This window comes from Lissotriton vulgaris, chromosome 7, assembly GCF_964263255.1.
Source record: "Lissotriton vulgaris chromosome 7, aLisVul1.2, whole genome shotgun sequence".
Classification (NCBI taxonomy): domain Eukaryota; kingdom Metazoa; phylum Chordata; class Amphibia; order Caudata; family Salamandridae; genus Lissotriton; species Lissotriton vulgaris.
In genome coordinates, this window is record NC_141695.1 from 32,827,237 (window position 1) to 32,846,686 (window position 19,450).

Consider the following 19,450-nt stretch of genomic DNA (forward strand, 5'->3'; position numbering starts at 1 on the left):
ATAATATTTTTTTCAAATCTTGTATTTTCATTGATATGACAACCGAAGGCCCTGATTTTATATTAAAAACAGAGCTTTGGACTATACCATTTCCTGCTGAAAGTCAATACTTCTCTCCATATGTTTCCATATATAGTGTTTCACACAGTTTGGTGCTTACTTTCCCTCCATGTTAAAGAACAATAGATGTTTTAGCATCCAGACTAATATGCTGCATGGCTAAATACATATACGGTCCCAAAGGCGAGACTGATTGCATTGCAAATGCTTGTTGTCCTGTGGTACAGAATCCAGCTGTGATTTTGATTCAGATTCCAAGTGAGGCTGAGTGGTTCTCTGTCATTGGTTTGTGCCAAGCCTTCTCAACTATACTGTTGCATAAGGACAGCCAATTGCTCTTGCATTTTGGTTTGGCAGCCGTGTTTTAGCTTGGTGCCAAGTCCCACAAGAGTATAAGAGCCCATACATTTTCAATCAAATACTCAAAAAGAATCTAGAGTCTCTGGTGATGTCCTATCTCTCAGTTCTAGTGCAATATATTGACACTTATTGGTGGTATCAAATGCACCGACGGCTTGCAAATGAGATACAATTGCTCTGTTGAATCACTTAGCTAAAAATGGATATAAAGTGTCCCTGACCAAGTTGCAGTACTGTAAGAAGGAAGTCCCGTACCTAGGAGATCACATTGAGAAAGGAGCGTGGAAGTTGTCACAAGAGAGAGTCTTGGCGAATCTGAAAATTAATCCACCAAGAACTCAGAAAGAAGTCAGGATGTTTTTCGGAATGGTGGGCTACTGTCGACATTGGATTCCCAACTTTTCCCTAGTGGCCAAGCCTTTACATAGCCTGACACACAAGGATCTGTCAGATCCGGTACCATGGGATAACAGCTGCATGTGTGCCATTCAGAGCTGAGGGATTGGGTCTGCCATGCCCCATCACTGGAAATGTCTGATTATAATTAATGTTTTGAATTGTTTTGCATTGAAAGGGAGGGCTGCGCTCTCTCCGTGCTATCTCAGATGCGCGGGAATGCTTGCAGACCCATTGCCTACATTTCAGTCACACTTGCTCCAGTAGCTGCTGCTTTGCCTTTCTGTCTTAAACCTATGGCTTCCACAGGCATCAGTATAGAGCAGTGCTAGAGCACTGTCATGGGTCATTCTTTGACACTTTGTGTCCCCCATTCTGTTGAGGTCTTGCCTCAACCCAGTGCCTGACCAAGTCATACTTGGTGCTGAAAATGAGTTACTGTAAGGAGATGCACTGTACTCAATCCTGCTACTATTTTTCCTGTACCTGGAAAAGAGATAATTGAAGTTGAGCATGATTGTCTTGATGTTACTGAACTATGCAACAAGCCGAGACCTGACATGCAAGATGGGCCTCTATCTGAATCAGATTGTGTGATGTTTGTTGATGGCTCTTGTTTACAGACCATGATGGAAACTTGAGAGCTGCCTACACCTTCCGAACTGTCTCAGGTGTGCTCAAGCCACCTGGCATCAAAGAGAATTTCCAGCACAAGTGGCCAAATTGATTGCTCTTACACGAGCATTCATGTTTCAGACCAGCTGAGAGTGACCATTCTCACTGATAGCCGTATGACTTTGGTGTTGTTCTCAACTTTGGACAGTTATCGTCTCAACATGGATTTATGACCTATTTGGTGTCCCCAATCTGCAAAGGTGAAAGGGTACACAATCACTTACTTGCCCAGATTGTGCTTGTGAAGTGGTGTACTTCACACCACAATGGCACCGATTTTGTGACGGTAGGCGATAGGTATGCCGAGGACACTGTAAGATACTGTGCTCTGAATGTTTACACACCTAATGGGGGGACCTACAATGAAATATTGGATGGCACAAATTGATATATGTTGTTGACTGAAATTGATACATGGGAGGAAGTTAAGAGATTATGGGAAGAAGTGTCAGAAGCTGAACAGCAGCGCTGGATTAGAGCAGGGTGTGTTAAAAGAGATGAGAATGACATTTGGGTATCAGGAGATGAAAGACCTATGTTGCCAGATAGCTTGTTACCTCCAATGGCGAGACATTATCATGGGCCTGCACATGTAGTGAGTGACGACATGGGGCTCTTGTTCAGGAAAACATGGTTTAACCCAAGTTTCAGACTGATGGCATTGTGTCACATAAGCATTGTGTACCAACAGTACAATTTTGGCAAAAGACCAACAATAACACTGAGTCACATAGGAAGATCGGGATAAACCTTTAACAGGATGCAGCTGGACTTTATAGAGATACCTGAGTGAAATGGGTTGAGATATCTCTTAGTGATTGAGTGCATCTTTTTGTGTTGGGTTGACGCTTTCCCGACCAGGAAAAATGATTCTTGATCACTGCAAAGAAATGGCTGATGTGGTGTATTCTCTGTCACATCAGGTTGGACAGACTACAGCCCCACCTCAACAGGAGCATTGCCATGACCTCAGTCCCAGCTACTAGGTCATGGTTAAGCAGCAAGTCATGCTTGGAGCTTCTGTGGCGTGTGCCATACCAGGTTATATTGGTATCCACAACAGCTGTGAAATACGGAGGTCTCCCCAACTGGGTGCACGCTGCTCATACTTGCTTACTTACAAGAAGAGGACGCCAAAGTGCGACAGAGAAGTGGTGGCACCTCCGCTAAGGTGGAGGAGTGTCGCCCCACTGCTTTTTGCAGTGAAAAAATAGGAAAAATAATATTAACTCACTGTTATTGCCATTTTATTTGCTCCTGCTGCAGCGTCTGGTCGGGGCGCATATGCTCTGCCTGCTCTCAGATCAGGGGGAAGAGAAATGGGCACACTAAGTGCACATGACTGTTTGGCCGGCCCTCTTGGGCCAGCCAAACATTCATGCGCACTTTACATGTTCTCCACCCAGGCTGCATTAAAGCCTGGATAGAAAACATTCCCAGGCTCCCATTCCCTGGCTTAGCGGTGAATCACGGCGCTCAGACCAATCACAACGCTGCATTACAGCGTTGTCATTGGCTATGGGGAGCCTGTAAGCCCGGGTGCTTCCTTTTTCAGAGAAGAAGCCAGGAAAAGGACGGAAGACGGAGGAGAGGTGAATGCCGGCAGGCAGGCAGGGCAGATGTGACACCCCCCCCCCATTTTAAACCCCGCCCCCCCCCCCAACCCCCCCACACCCTTTTCCCATTCTTCTCCCCTCCCTGCCCCACTGCTGCTTCCCGGGAGCTACCGCTATTGTGACAGAGGCTCCACCAAGAAGTTAAAACCCACTGCAAAATGTCTTAGTAATGAACTTTTCGAAAAGGATGCAAAGGAATGCGGAAGTGAAGGTTTTGAATAACAAGCTTTCCTTTCTGCCTATCCATGAAGCAATACATTTTTGCACTTATGTGTATGTGTTAAAATATGTTCTAAAAGTGCAACATAAAATATCAATTCTTAAAATGTGTTGCTAGCTCATGTACACCACAATATCTACATTATGTAACCTTGCTTTTGGAGACATCTCTAAATTGTGCCACAAGACTGGTTGTCAGTGAGGGTTGGAAAGAGTTTCACCTGGTATTTAGGGAGGATGGATACATTGCCCTCAGACCAGCAGCTCATCTGCTTGTGGAAAACCCTCTTCCCCTTTGAAACTCTGTTACAATTGAGTGAAGAACATTGTAACAGCTCCAGACCATGAGCTCATTTGAAGATTCTGGATGGAAACATTGTGTTAGTTGTTGACAGTGAATATTCAAAACAATTCGTGACAGTTCTACTCAGGAAAATAATAGTTGTATGCAGTCTGCATAAAATGCTGTCGAATTGTGCGGGTAATGACAGAATTTTCCACCAGCCCTCCATTCACAGGTTATGCTTACAGACCTTTGTTCGTGTAGAAAGTTTACTTTGAAAGGAATAGCCGATTTCATGAAGAGGACGGAAGGTTACTACGTTCCCACTGAACATTTCTCAGCTCCGATCTGAGGGTGTCGTTTTGAATAAACCTGAGGGGCCTATTTACGACAATGTCACGCAGCGCAACGCCGCAAGCCACCTCGCTGCGCTGCGTGACAGGGAAAGGGCAGGATTGTGCCGTATTAAAGGCAATTCAGCACATTCCTACTTTTCCTCTGCCCTAGTGCCCTTTTGGGAGCCCAGCACCAATGAGGGAGCCCTGAGGGTGCCTGCCTTGCATGCAGGATTATTTTTGTGCAGGAAGAGACACCCTCCTGCAGGGGCGGCTCCTCCATAATGGCGCATGAGTGTTGCTCCATTGTTAGCAGATGATAAATAAAGCAATAATAACACTTTGTTATTATCGTTTTATTTATCTTTGTCGGAGTTACTTTCATCCGACCGGAGGGGTGGGGCCCGGCCAGGACAGGGGGTAGTACTCTGCACTTATAAGTGCGCATATGTGTGGCCAGCTGTCTCGGCCGGCCAAACACACATGCACACTTATGTTTCTCCAACCCGGCTGTATTGTACAGCTGAGTTGGAGAAACTCCACAGCCTCCCATGTACCGTCTGAGCAAAAAACGAGGCCCCTCGGACCAATACTGGTGCTGCATTCATGCTATAAAGCAGCATCTGGATTGAGTGGGGAGCCTGTGCCCATAGGCCTATCCACTTACGGCTTCTGGGACGTGAGGAGCAGGAGGAACAAGGAAGTTGGCAGCAAAAGCAGAGCTGCAGATTAATGTATTTTTTTTTTAATTTTATTTTATTTTCCAAACTCTCCTCTCCTCCCCTGCCCTGGCCCGACCTACTTGTTTTAATTGACCGGCAGCCGCTACTGCCTTCCTGCGCAAAAGCAATCCTGAGAGGCAAATTCCTATTTCTATGTGTGCTGCAGAATGTGGCCCACATAAAAGGAGGAAGTAACGAGGAGAAATGAAGATATTTCTCCTCATTTCGCCTACCCTGAGAAGGTGTATCTTTTTGGTGCATTGCCAGTTCTACCATTTCAGAAAAATCTGGGAATGCGTCAAAAACCATGGGAGTTGCGCGGGAACACACACACAAAGCCCATGGAACGCCATCCCAGGGGTGAACAAGGCAATGCAATGGTTTGCAATCCGTTGCCTTCCTCCAGGTTTATGGAGCAAGTGGCTTTGCGTGGCTTCATAATCGCATATACGGTTTGATCCACTCTTGCACCACATTGCGTGGTGCAAGAGCTACGCAAACTGACTCATAAATAGGCCCCTGAATAATGTTCTGTGAATTCTGTTAGAGTCACTTTCTCATACTACCACTTTTCAACAATGAACAACAAAAGGGCTCATTTTAGTAAGACGTGGTACTCTAAACACCCCCTGCCTGTGGTGGAAGTGCTACATTCACACCGTAGTGTTGCCATTCACCAGGGTTTCATGGGCCCCAGTGCAGGATAGGAAATAGACCCTAGGCACTTTTCGAACTGTGAAATACAGCAATAATTAGGGTTCAGTGAGCTCCTGAGCCCTCTGAACCCCAGTGCACTGCACCTGCTGGACCAGTGGAAGCCGGAGAAACGTGGCTATTGTTTTAAAGTAGATTGCTAGAGTTTCAGGTACACATTTGAAGGTTACAGAACTGCCCTCAGGAGGAAGAGCCGTTGCCCGAGGCAGCCCGCTTCATGCCGTCCCGCAGGAGGCTGAATCTTTCCATGAAGATGGATTTTTCTTGAAGATTATATTTTCCACGTGAAGCTTAGATAAGCCCTTCAGGATTATATTTCATGTTTTCATCTCCAGTGTGGCCTCTTATGTTCCTAATCATCACAAGATGTTTTTTAAAGATTTAAGCAAGTGATACATTTTGTGATGAACTCTTTGTTTTTTTAGATGAACATTGAGAAATGCCCTCAGGCTCTTTGAGAGCTGAATTTAACCCCTTCGATGCATGTGATGGAACCATTCCGTCATGCCTCACAGTTGGGCTGTGCGGATGATGGAATGGTTCCGTCACGACCACACCAGCGAATGGAATGTTCAGCACCGGGGCAGAATCGGCGCCGCAGGCAAGGTGTTAAATGCTAGTTCTTTTCCAGCACACATTCTGTGCATTTATAATTATTTCAATAGATCCTTGAAAGACCAACTTGGTTACTATACATTGACCAATCTGAGTTCTGTTCAATACTGTAGAAAAAGTGTGGGAAGGGGAAACTTTCACATCTGCTGAACAATATAAATCTATGAAGGAGTCTGGTCTGATTCCTGAATCTGTCTTTGGAGCATCAACTGGTACTCAAAACATGTCAAACCGAATGCTTTCGTCCTACAGTGATCTCCTTCTAGGGCTTGTTTTCACAGGTGCTGTTGCTGCTTGTGATCACATTTAGGGGATGGTGGACACTTGTGCAGAAGCCTTTTCTGATCTTCCTTCCGAGCAGTTCAGTTATGCTCCTCCTCTGGTTTTTCACCATGAGTTGTCAGATTTTTTATTAAAACAGGGATTTTCTTTTTTGTCCCTATATTCTGAATCCTCTTCCAGAGATTACTCTCCTCTGCACCCTATGGGGCTTTGAAAGAGCCATCAGGGAGTTCCAGTCCTCTATGGTTTTCTTCGAGCGCTGTGATTTGCTTTTAGTTATATTTAAAAATGGGTATTTGGGCAAGAAACGGAATGACCATCTCTTTAGTGGATGAATCCATCATGCAGTATCGAAGGCACGTCTTTATTCTAGGCCGATTGTCCATCCACTGGCTGCTACGGGAAACATCATTTACTACGAAGTCTTTACTACGCGTGACGTTTACTACGGTTCACTTACCACGCAAACGTCTTTTCAACGCGGGTGCATTCCACGACCGTCTTTACCATGCAACGTTCATTCCTTCCAGTCTTCGTTCTTTCATCCTACGTGTTCATCATTAAGAAAAAGGAACTATAAGAAAAGGGGGCTTGGGGGGTCTCCCCCCCAAATAAGAACAAGCGGATTGAAAAAAAAAAAGAAAACGGAGAAATAAAACAATATTAAGTGCCTCTGACAATCAACAAAAGAGCCTCCCCAGCGACGTGGCGTGTACATCATTATAGTATTCCTATCTCTATTTTTCAAAACGTGTTTTGACGCTCGTTTCTGTGAAGGGCAGCTGGTGAAAGGCATGGAGAGGTGAGTTAGAATCCAATGTTTATACATAAAAAAATATAATTAAAGCGCATTGTAAATTAAAAAATTTAAAAAGAAAGGTAATCTGGAGTATTGGTTTGTTTTAAACATCGATATTTGGCTTTGTTCGGCAGTTTGGAAATTATTTTTTTTAGCCTATCAGTATCATTATGTACAGGACGTAAGAGGTTAAGTAACGTACATTTTGCGGTGTTTAATTGTGCGTTGGAAAATGCTGCATGGTAAAGACGCATGCGAAGTAAAATTTGCGTGGTAATGCCATGTGTGGAAAACGTTAGCGTTGTATTATTATATATTCGCTGCTTCATGCGCAGAGAGTAGGAGAGTGTCCTCATCTGATATTTCTGAAGTGATAAAGTGAGCCTGCAGCGCATATTTATAGTGCAGGAGGAGGTTCATTTTAAATCCTCAGTGATGTTCTTAGAGCTGAATAACCTGAGTGCTGCTGCTCTGTAGTCCTTCTATTGTAATATATTGAATACAGATGGTTATGTCTATAGCCTACTCTGGGTGCTCTGTAATCCAAGTTTGGTCTACTATTGTGCTCTGTGATGAGGAAGAGGAATAAGTGTAATGCCAGTATCACCTCCTGGAGAAAACCAAAAAAGTAATGCTTGAAGTACGTGAAATAATCTCAGTCTCTGGTAATTACTCAGGTCCACTTTCCACTTCATCATTTTTTTGCCCACCATGTCATCTCAGAAATGAATCAGTCGTATGTAAATCAGCCCTGGTCCTGCTCCAATAGAAACATTCCAACAGTACAGACTAATCTGTGGGCCTGGGTCCCCATGAACTAGAACACAGGAACCCCCAGACTGGATTCAGCCTATGTGGGCCTCAGTAGAGTGAAGCTTGGTTCCAGTAGCTTCTAAAGGTCACTACAATTGCTTAGGGCACCCAAAGTTTTGCAAATGGGCTACCTGTAAGGAGCGCACACTCCTCTAATTCAGCGACTTCAGAACTGGGATATTGTATAATTGGCCTCGGATGTAGAAGTGGATCTGTGAAATATTGTTTATAGCTGCTTTTCGCAGAAGAATCATTTTAAAATGAAAGGATGAAGAGTGTGTAGAAAATCTTCCTTTTCTGCAAGGTAATCCCGGATTTTTTGCATTTTGCTGGGCCCTATATTTTTTCTGGCTTTAGAACTCTGTGCAATGTACTGCTGCTAACCAGCAATAAAGTGCCTTTGCTCCCACTTTAAACATGGATGTATTGATTTTATCCAAATTGGCACATTTAACTTGCCTATAATCACCTAGTGTACGCTGTAGAAAGTGTACCCAGGGTCTGAAAGTTAAATGCCACTAGTGGACTGTAGCATGTATTGGGCCATCCACTGTAGTGGTAAAGAAAATATGCCTTCAGGTCTATCCTGTGCTGCCTGACAGTAACAGTGCAAAACATGCATTGCAACCTGCCAAAATAAACCTTTTTTGACAGCAAACAGGCCCGGACTGGCAGTTGCGGGCACCTGGGCCATCCCTCTGTGCGCCGCAAGGGTGGGGGCCGGTTTTGGGCCCTGAGGGCCGTTTTTGTTACAGGGACGTTTTTGCAGCATAGCTGCAAAATTGGCCCTGTAACAAAATCGGCCGAAAACCGGCCCCGGCAAAGAGCTCGGCCACACCCACAGGGGGCCGGCCGAGCACTTTGCGCGGGCCGGTTTTGGTACTCAGTCCGGCCCTGCAGCTAAAACTCTACCTTTTTAAATATTAGTATGTAACCCATATGTAAACCTTGTAGCCCACAAGGTAATGTGCATGTATTTAAAAGTGGGGCATGTTCAAAGTTAACTTTCCAATTCCCGGACAGTGACAAGGGCCTAAAAACTATATTCACTGTTACAGGCCTAGCTGTCCTATATAGAAAATCAGAGTACAGATTAAAATACTAATACTGTTTTTAGGGAATGGGACCAGCTAGAAAAATAATGAAATCCACATTTTTAATAGGTATTGAAAATCCAATTCAATGGTGAGGTCGGATGATTTTTAATCAGTATTAAGCAAAATTTACTTTTATAAAGGTACCATTTAAATACCTGAACTTTCAGAAAGCTAATTAGGAAAAATCTCTGCCAGGCTGTGCCCAGCCTTGAACAGATGTGAAATGACTCCCTGAAGCAAATATTAGGATGACCTGAATGGGCAGAGATTGCTCCCATGGCCTCCCCGTAATATTCAGGGAGGGGGCAGTGGGCATACAGTATCAAATCCTGCTTGGCAGGTTGGTTGAACCACATGTAACACCTGGGGAACACTTAAAGTGAGAGAACAGGTTGCAAGAGAATTCTTGTGCATCTTCTGTTAGGTTGCTGAAGGACCCTGCTTTTGACTTACCAGACGTCTGTCTCTGTATTTGGTGTTGGTACAGTGCCAACTGGATATTAGTGTTATATGTTCAAGGAAACTAGAATTGCAATAGTACTATATATATATATATATACACACACACACACCACACCACACCACACCACACCACCCCCCCCCAGGTTTAATGTGGCCAAAGAATTTTGCCATCTTTGAAATGCCCTGACATATGGCATTTGGGCCTGTTTGGAGACAGGCAACCAGGGTCTGCTGGAAAAGTGTATAGAATTAACCCTAGGAACCCTTATCCCATTGGTAAGGGCTTAGCCAGTTGTCATTCCCAACCACTAGCTAGTGTCAGGCATAAATGTGGCACCTCCAGGAACATACTTCAGTACACTTTGTGTATATATATATATATATATATATATATATATATATATATATATATATGTGTGGGTGGTGTAAAAACACACTGCAACCCATATATGACATTTAACGTTTTATGCTCTAGGTGCATTTAGGCACCATTTATAATGAACTTATAGGGTAAGTCTTGCTTTCCCATTCCTACTCCCTAACTCCTTCTGAGAGAACAGATCTAACTCAAGGACACAATGACTGCGGAATCCTACTGGAACCCAGGGACTGGATCTGCTCTCCTAGGGTGATGGCTGACCTCCTGTTTGCTTGCTTCAGGGACACAAATTGAATTGAATTGAAAAATAATTTGTAATGCGCAGAACAATAACCCGAAGGTATCAAGGCGCCTAGCAAAAGGTCAGGAAGGACCAAGAGGGGAGACAAAGATCTTAGACATAAGCTTGCTTGAAGAGAAAGGTCTTTAAGGCAGTGCGGAAAATCTGTAGGGATGGAAGGGATCTCAGATCCAAAGGAAGTTCATTCCACCACTTAGGAGCCAGAGTGGAAAAGGCTCTGCCGCCCCACCTGGCTTTCCGTACACGGGGAGTTGCAAGAAGCAGCTTCCCGGAGGAACGCAGGTTTCTACGGGGAACATAGTGGGAGATAATGGATCCAATTCCAGTGTCGCTCTTTTTAGCAATGGCTCTGTAGGTCATACACAGGACCTTAAACCGAATACGCAGTTCCACCGGCAGCCAGTGCAGAGTTTTTCTGGCTGCCGTGGCTGAAGAGCGTCTGGGGATATCCAGAACAAATCTGGCTACGGCATTTTGGACCACCTGCAAGCGCTGCAGCTGTCCTTTATTGAGTCCTGCATACAGCGCATTGCAATAGTCCAAACGCGAGCCGATGAGAGCGACAGCTATTTGTTTTCTTGCCTGGAGGGAAAGAAATTTCCTAACCCTACGGAGAGTATGAATCAAGCCCCAGCAAGTGGAGACAGTTCTGCTCACCTGGTTGCCTAGGTCAAGGGCAGGATCTATTATCACCCCGAGATTTTTAGCAGAGGAGGTGGGGGAGGGACAGGTACCCAGGGAGTCAGGCCACCAGTTGGCTGACCAGATGTTTTCTTTTCCCCCAAACACCATCACCTCAGTTTTCTCCCCATTCAGTTTCAGAGAGTTCAGAACCATCCACCTGCCGACCGCCTCCATACAAGATCTAAATTTGGAGGCGATTGGTTCATCTGAATGGGGTAGAGAAACGAGGATTTGAGTGTCGTCTGCATACGAGACTACCTCCATCCCGAAAGATCTTATAAGTTTGGCCAGTGGGGTAACATAGATATTAAAAAGGGTCGGGCTGAGGGCCGACCCTTGAGGAACCCCACATAGCACCGGACGGGATGGAGATAGAAACTCCCCAAGTTTGACTCTTTGTTCCCTCCCTGTAAGAAAGGAGGTCAAGAGATCAAGAGCTGCATTCTTCACCCCCACCTCCCTCAGCCGAGATGTAAGTACCGAGGGGGAGAGGGTGTCGAAAGCCGCCGTTAGATCTAGCAGGACCAGGAGAGATGTCTGGCCCTCATCTACTGATGTACGGATCTTGTTAAGTACGATGGTGAGGGCTGACTCAGTACTAAATTCCTTCCTGAATCCATGCTGAGAGGAGTCTAGACATCCAGAACTTTCGACAAAGGCGGCGAGCTGTTTGTTGAGATGAGTCTCAAGCATCTTGGCAGGAGCGGGGAGCAGGGAGATAGGCCGGAAGTTTTTTAAAACCCCCGGATCCAGGGAAGCCTTTTTCAGCAGGGGTTTCACTACCGCCTTCTTCCACTCTGCAGGGAAGATACCATCTCTAATGGCAAGATTCATTATCTCCACCAAAGGAGGTAGGAGGGTCTCCCTACATTGTTTAATGACCTTTAGCGGACAAGAATCCAAAGGAGATCCGGACTTAGTCTTGGCTAACAAGAGCTCAAGATCTTGTATGGTCAGCGAGGGAAAGGTGTCCAGAGTGCAAGGAGTGGAGATTTCGGTGATGGTTAGACTCATCTCCACACCAGGTGTAGGTGCACTGAGGGCAGCTCTTTGTTCCTCAAGGGCTAAGTAAATGTCCTGGATCTTGGAGTGAAAAAAGGAGGCGATCTTCTCGCAGAGATCCTGTGAGGGGATAACGGGGTCAGGGACTTGCAGTCTAATCAGGGAGTCAACAGTTTTAAAAAGTTCCTTCGGGGAAGAAAGCGAGGAGGTCACTGTCACGAAGTATTGTTGTTTAGCCTGCAAGATTTCTGCCTTGTATTTTTTAACCAGAAGTCGATGCGCTTCCTTGTTTTTAAAATCCCAACTGGCATGCCATAGTCTCTCCATTCTCCTCACTTCTTCCCTAAGAAGCCTAAGGGAGTTAGAAAACCAGGGGGCAGAGGGTCTCTTTCTAGCGCGGCGTCGGGGTTGTTCTGGGGCCAGTTGATTCAAGGCCTCAGTCGTGACCTGGTCAAAATGGGTGACTGCAGTCTGAACGCTGCACGGGCCAGAGATGGCAAGGTTTGCAGCCCAGGGCACGAAGGAATTGCTGTTGATATTCCTAAAATTCCTCGTCGTCTCTATAGTGTGGTTTGCTGGTATAGGGGACTTTACCCTAAGAAGATTCAAGAGAAAAGGGACCGCCAGATGGTCAGACCAAGAAAGGTGGATCGGATCCTTGGTAGTCAGACGAGGATCATTGGAGAAGATGCCATCTAGGGTGTGTCCAGCACGGTGAGTAGCTCCCATGACACGTTGCATAAGCCCACAAGATTGTAAGGCCTCAGTAAGACAGGAAGTGTCAGAGAGGTCGTGTCGTTCTAGGTGGTAGTTGAAGTCACCCATGATGGAAAAATTATCTAGACCAAAGTAGGGTTCAAGAGATTGGAGAAGGTGGTGTGTGAAATGAGTTCTCGAGCCAGGGGGACGGTAGATGAGAATGCCGTTAAAGAAGGGGCGTTGTTCTTCCTTTATTGAGAAGTGAAGAGCTTGAAAACTATCAGGGAAATCAGTAAGGGGTACAGTGTGGCATTGAAGGTGATCCTTATAGAGGATCGCTATCCCCCCTCCCACTCGTCTCTGCCTATCAAGTCTGGCCAGGCAGTAACCTTCCGGAACGGCCTCTGTTAGATCGGGGTCAGAGGAGTCCTTGGCCCAAGTTTCTGTCACAAACACCACAGTAGGCGTTCTATCCAATACCATCTCCCTAAACATAACCCTGTTCTTAATCAGCGAGCGGGCATTAATTAAGATGCCCTCTACTTCTACTAGATTGGAAGTGGGAGAAGTAGAGGGTTCAGAAGTAGGGTGGATGGAAACGGGATTGGAAGATCTTGGAGAAAGGTAGCAGCCGCAACGGGGGGGAAACAAGAAAGCGTCCGGATCGTAGGTATGATGACAGCGTTTGTTCCTAGGTTTAAGGGCCAACATGTCACGCAGAGAATAGCTACAGGCGGGGGATGACATTTTGTCCGAGTCCAGTGTCCCGCCGTCCAGCGCGTCCTTAGCGCGGACGGGCGCAGACGGGCTGGACTCTGGCGTGACTCCGGCGGGCATCCGGCGCATCCGCTGCCGCGTCCGCTGCGCGGAGCCGCTGAGTACTCTTTTATAGAAGCTAGAGCGCGAGGGCGCGCCTACACTAAAGATGGCCGCCAAACAGCCCTCGCCTCCCCGGGACCAGCTCTCAGCGTCAATACTCAGCTGAGAGCGGCCCAGGAGGTAGAGGAGGTATGAGACACAGATGCAAGTAAAAGTCCGCTTTTAAAAAAGCGAGAACGAGTAAAATACACGCGTCACTCGGGACGCGCTAAAAATACACAAGAACCCTCTATAAATGAATGTTAAATCGTAATAATAAAGAATAGCAGAGAGGAACCTCCGGCTTCCGCCTCAGAGGGTGAAAAACTATTGTTTGGCAATCCCTGCCTGAGCCCCCTTTATAGAAGCTAGAGCGCGAGGGCGCGCCTACACTAAAGATGGCCGCCAAACAGCCCTCGCCTCCCCGGGACCAGCTCTCAGCGTCAATACTCAGCTGAGAGCGGCCCAGGAGGTAGAGGAGGTATGAGACACAGATGCAAGTAAAAGTCCGCTTTTAAAAAAGCGAGAACGAGTAAAATACACGCGTCACTCGGGACGCGCTAAAAATACACAAGAACCCTCTATAAATGAATGTTAAATCGTAATAATAAAGAATAGCAGAGAGGAACCTCCGGCTTCCGCCTCAGAGGGTGAAAAACTATCGTTTGGCAATCCCTGCCTGAGCCCCCTTTATAGAAGCTAGAGCGCGAGGGCGCGCCTACACTAAAGATGGCCGCCAAACAGCCCTCGCCTCCCCAGGACCAGCTCTCAGCGTCAATACTCAGCTGAGAGCGGCCCAGGAGGTAGAGGAGGTATGAGACACAGATGCAAGTAAAAGTCCGCTTTTAAAAAAGCGAGAACGAGTAAAATACACGCGTCACTCGGGACGCGCTAAAAATACACAAGAACCCTCTATAAATGAATGTTAAATCGTAATAATAAAGAATAGCAGAGAGGAACCTCCGGCTTCCGCCTCAGAGGGTGAAAAACTATCGTTTGGCAATCCCTGCCTGAGCCCCCTTTATAGAAGCTAGAGCGCGAGGGCGCGCCTACACTAAAGATGGCCGCCAAACAGCCCTCGCCTCCCCGGGACCAGCTCTCAGCGTCAATACTCAGCTGAGAGCGGCCCAGGAGGTAGAGGAGGTATGAGACACAGATGCAAGTAAAAGTCCGCTTTTAAAAAAGCGAGAACGAGTAAAATACACGCGTCACTCGGGACGCGCTAAAAATACACAAGAACCCTCTATAAATGAATGTTAAATCGTAATAATAAAGAATAGCAGAGAGGAACCTCCGGCTTCCGCCTCAGAGGGTGAAAAACTATCGTTTGGCAATCCCTGCCTGAGCCCCCTTTATAGAAGCTAGAGCGCGAGGGCGCGCCTACACTAAATATGGCCGCCAAACAGCCCTCGCCTCCCCGGGACCAGCTCTCAGCGTCAATACTCAGCTGAGAGCGGCCCAGGAGGTAGAGGAGGTATGAGACACAGATGCAAGTAAAAGTCCGCTTTTAAAAAAGCGAGAACGAGTAAAATACACGCGTCACTCGGGACGCGCTAAAAATACACAAGAACCCTCTATAAATGAATGTTAAATCGTAATAATAAAGAATAGCAGAGAGGAACCTCCGGCTTCCGCCTCAGAGGGTGAAAAACTATCAAAAAGCAAATGGACTCCTACTCCTGACTTCAAGAGGGCATAATTGACCACAGTAGAATGGACCATGCAACCGATGTAGCTGGAGAGAGACCGGGTGCCCATTCATCTGCCCTGAGGAGTTGGGGCTGCAGGACCGACCAGGGAAACCTTTCCAGCACTTAAGGAAATGTGTGACTTAGGTATTTCTTCCACCTCTGAGGGCAAGGCAAGGTGCTGAGTCTTGCCCAGTGAGTTGGCAAAAAAGCAGGTTTGTCCCAGTTTGTCTCACTAAGAGCATTTTGCAATGCTGAAGACCTGTTCACTGTGACCTCACAGCATAGGGATCTGGCCTAATGGAGCCCTGTCTCGATAATGCTTCCTGTCTTGTACCACTGGATTATGTTTACTACCAAAAAATGGACTAAAGGGTTGATTTTGAGTTTGGCAGGCATTCCATCACAAATGTGACAGAAAATCCATCCGCCCTCTAACAAGTGCATCATATCCTAATGGACTTGCTGTATGGCAGACAGAATATCTGTCACAATTGTGACAGAGTGCCCATCCACCAAACTCTAAATCAATCCCTAAGTCTAAAATTAAAATCTTGGACTGGGATAAGGTAGCAAATCTATCCTAACCAAAAAGCACATGGGGAGGCTGTGAAATCTAGATTTTGTCACGCTTCGAGCTTTTGATATCAAAGCCAGCAGCTTCAGCGGTGCTCCAAGTACCCAGCTTGCAGGAAACCTCGTCAAATGTAGCATTGAATTTTGCTACCTTGGAAGATTTTGCTTTTTATTTCAGAGACTTAGTCTGAAAGGTAAAAATATTGAGGCTGATTTACAGATGGAGTACTCCTTCTGGATGATGGAGGACATTGCCGCAGTCATCCTAAGGGACCTCTGCTTACCAAATCTAGTTGCCTGAAGCTTCGAGGAGAACTTTTAACATTGAGAGTAATATCCATCACGGGTCAAAACAAATAAAATTAAGTAAAATTCAACTAACTAAACATAAAAAATAAAAAATATTAAAAGAAAAGTTATCACTAAAATCTTGTCAAACACAATATATACATTTATTTAAATATACATTCAACATGAATAACGATTACAAGTGAAATTTCACAACATAACATCAATAATATGAAAAATAAATATCAGTGAAAAAATATTAACAGATAAATTAATAAAAAATAATACATAGTTACACAAAACTTAAAATAAGCATTCAAGTTTAAAAAGCACTTTAATTAAAAAAAAAAAAGTATAGCCAAATAGACACAATTTTATAAACTTGGTTCAGAATATTAAAGCACGTATTTATTATGTTTCCTTAATTAATAATGACATTGAAACATAATAAACAATATATGTGATAAACAATTTCAATCCTATGTCTATGCAACATGACTAAAATAATACAATTCTAAATAATATTTCCCACAAATAATAATTATGTTTAAATTTTTTCCAAACGGGTAATATACATAAAACATTCTCAAAATATTGTTGCTAATTTTTATATTTAAGAAAGAAATGAACCAATAAACGGCAATATTTAAATATTTTAAAATAGTAATGTTTGAATGCACCTTCTGCCCTACTCCCTTTGCCATCCCAGAAAGTAGTTTTTTTTACCACTAAAGCAAAACTGGACTTTACCTCTCTTTCAGCCCTTGACCTAATGCAGCTGTAGCTGTGTCATCTGTTAAAGCTCCCTTGAAGACGACCATTTGTTAAAAATAACTAATGTTAGTAACACGATCCTTAGTGTTCTGTTTAATGCTTAGCCACCTGGTCTGTGCAGCTTGTTGGGTTTTCCCAAAAGTATCACACACCTCTGTTGAGGAACTGTGCAAGGAAATGGTTCCATAAAAGCCGCAATATCTTTTGTTAGATGAAGAGTACAGGCCATGGGAAAAACAGGTATGTGGGTGAGATAGAAACACAGGAATGGATTAGGAGCCAGGACCTGCTGTAGGGTAACTAATGCAAGACAGTTCAACAATGGAGTGTGTCAGCGCGTTTTCAGTAAATACAAAATAATTCTTAGTTTAGTGTGTTTGAGTAAGCATAACCAGGCTTCAGTTGACATGACTAGGCCAAAGCGAGCCTGAATTGATATTAGATTTGCAGTAAGAAAGAAAGTGTGGCCTTTATCATTTGAATGAACACATTTTCTACATGCATGTTTCTTTTGCAGAAAATAAGCACAATAGAATGCATTTTGTGGTGAAGTTTATTGTGTTGAGGTAAAATGCATACATTTTTTGCCCTTCAGAAGGAAGCCCTGTGCTGAATGTTCCTGTATTTGCCAAGACACCCTTGGGCATGAGTTCGTGCTTTACAAATGACATTTACAAAACATATCCAAGGTTCCCACCTTGGGCATGCTCTAAGCAGTTGCACTGTGTATTGTTCTCACTTTTTGCACAAATGTCTCATTATTTTCCCTATTTCCTATGGACACCTTATTATACTAATGCTCAACTTGAGTTCCCTCATGAAAAATGAATAGAGACACATTTGTAACAGGGAGCCATTAACCTGGCCTGCAAGTTTGAATAAAAATGGCAGAGGCTTTTAGCAAGCAATTATGGAAGACTTGTTTACCATGCAGGAGCACACAGGCAGCATGCAGGGCCTTGGTTCATCCAAGCACAGGAGCAGGCTGAGCAGAGTTGGAGGCAGGCACATGTTAGACAGAAGGAGAGGGAGCGGGAGAGGAGTTCAGCAGAGCGTAAGGTGTAGTATTTACCCTCATGCTTGATGAAAGATGGCAGTCATCAGGCCACTGAGTGAGAGTCCATGTGCTGGGGTCTCAGTCTAGGAACCCCCTTCCTTAACACAATGATCACAAAGGTCTGCTCCCCACAAAACCAGAGCACATGGAAACACTTTGTAGAGATTACTGCAAGTTTACTGTTCATGCATTTAGTCACAATGTATTGCTAATATCTCAATCTAAGAGTGCTAAGTGAATTGTTAAATACACACTGTATCTTGCTGATTACAGTTATTTTCTCTTTAAGGCTTGGTTCTGGGTATACGCTTGTCAGGCGTAGGGTTTACGCCACGCGTTTTAAAAAGCCTGGGCCATCCCGCTTTAAAAGCCGCCCACCTTTCCACCCCACTGAAAGCACTGCAGCAGCTGACAAGCTAGGGAGCTCAGATGGACTCTTGTGCAGCCCAGTGTTTATTCTGCAAACCTTTCTATACCTGTGGATAATCTGATGTCATTGTGTCATCCTTCCTGACAGCTACAAAACAACACAAGAGCCAGTACTGAGATCTCTATTTAACTGCAGTTTCCTACTCGCAAATAATTAAACTAAGTGCGGGATGGTGACACAGTTCACAGATTCAATCACTTTTATTTTTAAGAATTTTTTTTTGAAAGAATTAGTTAGTTAAAGTTCACCAAAAATTCAACACAATTTAGAAAAAAAACAATACAGGGTACAATATTCATAAAAATGACATTTTCATAAAACAGACAATGATGAAAAAACATTTAGTGGAAGAACCTACAATCATACAAAGTTGATCAACACTTACATTCATAACTCACTCTCTCATACACATCATACATACTCAGGACAATATATACAGTTTGGAATGTCACAAAATAATTATTAGAAGGAAGGGGGACACCATAGAGAAAAACCTTGGAAAAAATGACCTATTTTTAGGAATTCACAAAAACACTATTTGAATTTAACGATCTTATGGTGTTGTAAAATGGTCTACACGTTTCGAACCCCTAACAAATTCGGGGGGTTCTCATCACGCGACTAACGCTTCCATTTGTCACCAGGCTCATGATTGATTCGCGGAAATTCTGGCAGTGTTGCAACCAACAACAGCCCTGCATTGGAACTCAATTAAAACATATTCCACAAGTAAGCCTCGCGCTGCACGCCGTACTTATACACAGCTGCTCTGTTTTACAAATCTTTTAATAGCGCTCACAAGCCCACTCTTGTTCTTCCACAGATAACTTGTGTACACCCTTCTTGGCAAGCATGTAAGTAGCATCATGTAAGCTCGGAGAGCATTTGTTGAGTGGTTTGAATACATGGTGGTAGGCTGACTTGGTGTTTCCACTGATTTGTCTTTCAGTTGGCCAACGTCCGGTTTTTCATTCATAGTTTGTGCTCTCATCCAAGGTAGGAGGCGAGAATCAGTTATGGTAGCTAGAAATTCCCTTACACAACCCTTCACATTTCTGATTTTGATCTCATTTCTCTCTTTTCCAGCTATGAGGTCCTGATGAGAACCCCCCGAATTTGTTAGGGGTTCGAAACGCGTAGATCATTTTACCACACCATAAGATCGTTAAATTCAAATAGTGTTTTTGTGAATTCCTAAAAATAGGTCATTTTTTCCAAGGTTTTTCTCTACGGTGTCCCCCTTCCTTCTAAAAATTATTTTGTGAC

General features: G+C 44.5%; 1 protein-coding gene across 1 annotated transcript in view; it reads left to right on the plus strand.

Moving 5' to 3' along the window:
• The window catches only part of LOC147700598 (transient receptor potential cation channel subfamily V member 6-like), a 197,134-nt gene that overhangs the window by 82,963 nt on the left and 94,721 nt on the right, over nt 1-19,450 (plus strand). The gene's annotated exons all lie outside the window — the stretch shown is intronic.